This window comes from Echeneis naucrates, chromosome 23 (assembly GCF_900963305.1).
Source record: "Echeneis naucrates chromosome 23, fEcheNa1.1, whole genome shotgun sequence".
Lineage (NCBI taxonomy): Eukaryota > Metazoa > Chordata > Actinopteri > Carangiformes > Echeneidae > Echeneis > Echeneis naucrates.
Window position 1 is genome coordinate 14,552,192 of NC_042533.1, and position 6,823 is coordinate 14,559,014.

The 6,823-nt window shown below is 39.3% G+C and overlaps 1 long non-coding RNA gene across 1 annotated transcript; it reads left to right on the forward strand.

The window, feature by feature from the left end:
* The first annotated feature begins 503 nt into the window (after positions 1 to 503).
* Positions 504 to 5,148, forward strand: LOC115037047 (uncharacterized). The gene is made up of 3 exons (XR_003840441.1): positions 504 to 580; positions 3,541 to 3,587; positions 3,753 to 5,148. It is a non-coding gene; the product is annotated as an uncharacterized LOC115037047 (long non-coding RNA).
* Positions 5,149 to 6,823: the final 1,675 nt, after the last annotated feature.

Here is a 6,823-nt window from a genome sequence, read left to right on the forward strand (position 1 = left end):
TTAACCACTGGAGATTTAAGTTACATTTGGGCTCAAGGGATGCTTTTATTGCAAAGTTAAGGAGGCTCAATAGCTTAAGCCCACCATAACTGTAATCGTTATATAAGTAGCCATGCTTTATTTTGTCTGGCCTGTCCCTCCATAAAAAAAACAAAAACCATTATTTCATATTTTTTAAAAAGATCTTCCTTTGGTAAGGTTAATGCCATAAGGATGTAAACAGACTTAGGGATCACTAATAGGTTTAACACTATTATTTTCCCATAAACAGTCAACCTAGCCGTTCTCCAGGCTTTTAATATTCTGTCACTTTTAAGAAGCTTTCTTTCAAAATTTTCTGTTGTTATATTCTCCATATTTCTAGGCACATGTATGCCTAACTGACAAGTCACAACAGAAATCCATGTTGGAGCCTCTGAAGGACCAGACACGCAGAACTGCATATTTTTCATAGTTACGCTTCAAACCAGAAATACTAGAAAATTCATTTAACTCGTCAACTAGTGCAGTAAAGGTTGTTTCATTCAGTTGTATTTGAAAATTCACATCATCTGTATACACTGAAACTTTTGATTCTCAGGTAAATATTCTCAAACCTTCAATTTTACTATTTGCTCTCACTTTTTGTGCTAAAGTTTTTATAGCTAGAATAAATAAGTACGCCGACTGAAATCAGGCAAGCCTGTTTCGGTCCTCCGTGTAACCTTTGTTTTTTTTTTATCCATTATTTAGAACTTTACAATTTGGATTACTATAAATTACTTTAATCAAGATAATCAAAGAGGTTAAAAAAATGAAATATTCTACACATTTATAAATTCAATCCAAACATACTTTATCGAAAGCTTTTCAAAATAGAAAAAATCAAGGCAGGAATGTTTTTCTCATCATGATATTCAATTACTTCAATTACTTGTCTAATATTTTAGGTTATGGATCTGCCCTGCAATAATGCACATTGATTTGGATGTATAATATTTGGTAACACTTTTTTTTGCAAGGCATTTGGCCAATATCTTTGCACGATCACACTGCAAAGTTATTGGCCAATATTCTGCATATAGTATACTATACTACTATACTGCAATATAGTTGGATCCTTGTACTGTCCATTTTGGTCGTATTTTAACAGCAAGGAATTTAACCCTTGCTGTTGAGTCTCCAACAGCTTTTCTGTGCTGTATGATCAATGGAAAGTATGAAGCAGAGGTGCTTTGATGTATTGATAAAAGGTTTGACAAAAACTACAGGGATGACATCAGCTCCTGGGCTTTCACCCTTTTCAAAAGAGCTTATGGCTTCCTGTAACTCTTGTTGCGTAATGAGACCCTCAGAAGATTCCTTCTCCTCTAAAGTTAACTTGGCATTATTTTCAGTAGGACCGATATGCCTCGGTATTACTTTCCTCCGGGGGCTTTGGAATGAAAAGTTTAGAGAAGTATTTATTTCTTGTGGTTGCTCATTTATTTTATTTCCTATTATAAGCTTCTTCTTGACCGTGTTCTTATGCTGCATATTTAAAAGTACTTTGTTGATCTCTCTCCTTTTTCAACCCATTGTATTCTATTGCCCAAACCCTTCATTTTCTAATTCAACCAGTCCAACAACCATATAATTTATTTGTTTCAACACACTGATGTTAATGTAGATTTCCCATAATTGTAGACTCTGGGTCTGAGGTATGAAGCAAATACTGAAAAACCTTAAACCGTCACTTCATCTAATGACCTTCGAGGGGTGACTCCACTGGTTCTAAAAAGAATCGGCTTTTGTTGAAATCACTGTGAAAATGTGACCATTTCTCCTTTGATTTATAGCAAACATTTTCCTAGTGAGTTTATGGTCTCAGTCTCCAGTTTCAAGTCTTCAAAACAACATAATTTGTTAATCTTTAAAAAAAAAACAAAAAAACAAAACAGCAGCTCAAAAACCAGAGGGTGGTTTAGAATTGAATAAGAGCCATCAGTGACTCTAAATGATATGCATACACTATCAAACCAAATACGTCCCAGTATACCAAAATGTCATCAGTCAGTCATGTCATAGTTATGAGAAGATTGTGATTTTATTTTTTTTAATTAGCGCTTCATCAATATTAGACAATATTTGTTATCATGGCTACAATAATGACATGATTAACTTTGTTATTGACAACAGAAACACAAAAGACCTTTGGGCTTAGGGTTAGGCTTAGGTTTTACGATATTTTGATGTTCAGTGTTTAACTTATTCCACTGCTGAGCTAACAACTGTGATCCTGGGGTGCATTCACAACTAAATATCCCCCAAGATAATCAGAGGTCTCTTTAAGGTGAAACTGACCGCAGTATCTATGAAAGTCTCCCAGAAAAGCATGATGGCTACTCCATGAGGGTACATTGTCTGTTTCCTTTGGATTAAAGACAGAGAAAAGATTAATGGACAAGCCATGTTTATCTTGAAAGCTGAAGGCAGTTCTCACAGCTTGCCTCTACGCTGACTTTGTTTAGAGATATCAAATACACAGTAATTTTGAAAATAATTAATGTGCCCTTATCAACTAACCCTTAAGTACCCTTCTGTCTGACATGCTTTAGTAGCTTTGACATTTGCACTCATTGCCACTTGTGCGTCTTTGTGGTAGGAACAGAAAACATATTGTCCCTCTCAGAGTCTGAAGTCATCGTTAGGTTTATTTCAAGTTGCTTTGCCTGAACTTGCTGCTGTTTTTTTAAAGACAGGAAGGGGCCTGAAACTCAGTTACATCAAGGGCAGTTTAACCTCAAATAAACCACGTGACAGCTCAAACGGATCTTCAGTGGCAGTTTCAAAGGGTTACTTTAAAACAGGTGGGATTGGCAAGGCCATCCTTCAGAGCTGATGGCATCTATCAGCTGCCAACCAGGGTGGACAGTATCAAAGCACACATACTTGATCAAAGTAGTTAACTGTACACGTTGATGCTTTGAGGTTCTTTAAACTTGGGACTCCTGTACATTTAATACTCCTTCGACCTTGGCAGAGTTCTAGTGATGGTCAGAAAGATGAAGCTGAAGAGTCTTCCCCAGGAGCCTAATGTGAGGAAAAAAACAGCTTTAGAAAGCGACTGTTGAAACCCAACAGGGGACAGCTAATGTCTGTAGATTTTGTCTTGTACATCATGCATCTTGCATGTTCTCTCACAGTCCAAATGCATGCCAGGTTGATTGTTGACTCTAAATTGCTCATATGCATGAATGTCAGTGGTTGTTTGTCTCTGCATGTACATCTCGGCCCTGCAATAGAATGGTGACCTGTCCAGTTTAACCCCGACCCCAACTGAGATGTCAGCTGGGTTTTCAGCACCCTTGATCGATACGCGCAGCATGGCAGCAGTGGTGGTTAGCGTTGTTGCCCCACAGCCCGCATCATGTTTGGGTTTGATTCCTGGGTCTGGGGCTGGCGTGCCTGCCTGCATGGGTTTTCCTGTCTGCTCAATCTATTTGACTAGGTCTGAGTTTCGTCTTCAAAGGACTCATCAGATAAGTCTTACGAGTCATCACAGTAGTCTTCTTCTTACAGGAGAGCTGGATTCTGAGGCACATCCACAACTCCAGCGTGACCCTGAGGTACATACACAGTTCAGACTCAGAATCAGGACCAATTGTTCTGATTCTGTTCACAGGGGGCCATTCTCCCAGTGCCTGCGTGGGTTTTCTCCGGGTACTCTGGTTTCCTCCCACTGTCCAAAAACATGCACATTTATTCAACTGGTGACTCTAAATTGTCCATAGGTCTAAGTGTGAGTGTGAGTTGGACCTATGATGGACTGGCAACCTGTCCAGGTTGTACCCCACCCCCTCGCCCAGTGTGAGCTTTGATTGGCTCCAGCACTCCCACGACCTGGAAACAGGTAAACAGATGATGAGTGAACAATTAGCAGTTGAAAATTAAATAAAATAAATAATAGATATACATCTTTTTTTTCTCCACAGTCAGCAGGTTACTTCAGAGTTATGTTTTTAGAACAACGTAACTACAAGTGTGTGCTTTTGAATATTTACTCTTGTACTTCAGCTCAAGTTCAATTATGACTGAACAATGATCACTTGTATTGGAGTAAGATCTGACGAGGACCAATTGATGATGGAGCTGTGTACTTTCTCCACCATTGGCTTTGAATAAGTTCTTAACCTCAGATCCTCAATCCAGTATGACCAGAGTCAGGTCAAACTACTGCACGGTTATTGATGTGGGTTAAATCACAGTATATGGGGCATCCTGAGGAGCTGATGTAACCGCATTATGAAAGAGCTGTCTAAGTTTCAGTGACATGTTTCAGAACAGTTTAAAGGGCTTATTGAAGGAATTCAATTCAAGTCTGAGGTTTCCTCCATGATTTTAATCCCTCCGGCCCCTCCATTATTCATGTTGAATTCAACCACAGGATGCCTCCCTTCCTTTCAAGCCTATCTTAGGCTTTTTATCTTCCTCCTGGTACTTACCTTGTCACCTACTAATCACTTCAGACAGAGAAATGGGAGCACATGCTGACAGACAAAGGAGACATTGTTAAAACCTGCTCCAGAAACCAACCCTAACACAAAAAGGGGCTGGCTCAAAGCGGCACGTCCACAACGCAAAACAATCCAGGTGTAAAGTAAAGCACATTGGTGACTTCACTTTGAACTTCTCTGTGATGTCAGCCTCTAGAGTAACAGGTGCAAACAAAAGAGGGATGCTTTGAGTCCTGAACGCATCAGTTATGACAATGATGGTAATCGCTAGGTGATAACATGCAGAAGTGACAGTAAAAATCTCCCCAGCACATTTTTTGGTTCAGTAAATGACTCTCACATTTCTAAACTTTATGTAGGCCCCACATAGCCCAACACTCATTACCCTGTTAAGTGTTGGCCTCAAGTCGTTAGGCTGAAAAAACTAACGTACAAAATGTTTTCCTGAACAAATGTGAGTCCAAAAAAAAAAAAAAAGGTCATGCAGTCACAGAGAGAACTGTACACAACTTACCGGTTTAAATTAAAATAATAAACGATCTGTTTGAGAGCCACAGAGTCTCAAAGAGAAATAATACATCTGTAAAGCCTCACTCTTAGTCTCTCCCACTCGGACTGGAAAGGTGAAAAACCAGTTCTGTTAGTTACAGTATACCGTCCACCTGGTCCGTACTCAGAATTCCTATCAGAGTTTTCTGAGTTTATATCAGAGTTAGTACTTAGTACAGATAAAATCATTATTCTGGGAGATTTCAATATACATGTTGATGTAGAAAGCGACAGCCTTAGTTCTGGGTTTCTTTCCCTACTAGACTAAATTGGCTTTTCCCAGCACGTGAATGAACCCACTCACTTTTACAATCATATCCTTGATCTTGTTCTAACTTATGGCATTGAAATTGACAAGCTAACAATTCTTCCCCAAAATTCTCTCCTGTCTGACCATTACCTTATTACATTTGAGTTTACTTTAATGGGCTCCACAGCATTGAGGAATAAATTCAGCTATAGAAGATGTTTATCTGAAGCTGCTGTGGCTAAATTTAAAGAGAACATTTGGTCATCATTCCCAACAATGCCATATCTAAATCTAAATTTAAATGAGGATTTCTCCCATACGCAGGTTGATGACCTTGTGACTAGCACTATGGCCACACTGCGTTCGAATCTTGATAATGCTGCCCCTCTCAAAAAGAAAATATTCAATCTGAGGAGGATTGCTCCCTGGTATAGTTACCAAATCCGTACCTTGAAGCAGACATCAAGGAAATTAGAAAGAAACTGGTGTTCCAGTAAGCCAGAAGAGTCTCACAGAGCCTGGAAAGACAGCCTAAAAATGTATAAAAAAGCTCTCCGCAGTGCTAGAAGTTCATATTACTCAGCACTCATAGAAGAAAACAAGAACAACCCGAGGTTTCTCTTCAGCACTGTAGCCAGGCTGACAGAGAGCCATAGCTCAGTTGAACCAGTGATCCCCTTAGCTCTAAGCAGTAATGATTTTATTAGTTTTTTTTCAGACAAAATTCTCACGATCAGAGAAAGAATTTATCAGCTCTTGCCTACGTTAGATAAAATCCCCTTCTGAAGACGGCAACTGCTGAATCAGCTGCGGCGCCTCTTTTACATCTGGAATCATTCTCACCTCTAAATCTCTCAGAGCTAGCTTCTATAGTTTCATCAACCAGACCGTCAACCTGTCTATTAGACCCAGTACCAACTAGCCTCTTTAAAGAGATCTTTTATGTAATTGAGCCGTTTATTCTAGATTTGGTTAATCTGACTTTATTTCTGGGTTATGTACCTCAGGCACTTAAGACTGCGGTCATCAAACCCCAGCTTAAAAAGCCTAATCTTGATCCAGATGTTTTGGCAAACTATAGACCCATATCGAACCTTCCATTTATTTCTAAAATCATTGAGAAAGCTGTAGCAAAACAACTACACGAGCATCTGGATGGGAACAGTTTGTTCGAAGAGTTTCAGTCAGGATTTAGAGCCCATCATAGCACAGAAACAGCGCTGGTTAAAGTCTCCAATGACATTCTAATGGCCTCAGACAATGGATCAGCCTCCATACTTCTCCTTCTAGATCTTAGTGCTGCATTCGACACCATAGATCATAATATTTTACTACAGAGACTGGAACATGAAATTGGAATTAAAGGAACTGCACTAAAGTGGTTCAAATCCTACTTATCAGATAGACATCAGTTTGTTCATGTAAACAACAGCTCCTCCTCATGTACTGTAGTCAGTCATGGAGTCCCGCAGGGTTCGGTACTTGGACCAATCCTCTTTACGCTTTATCTGCTTCCTCTAGGCAACATTATCAGGAAACACAGCATCAA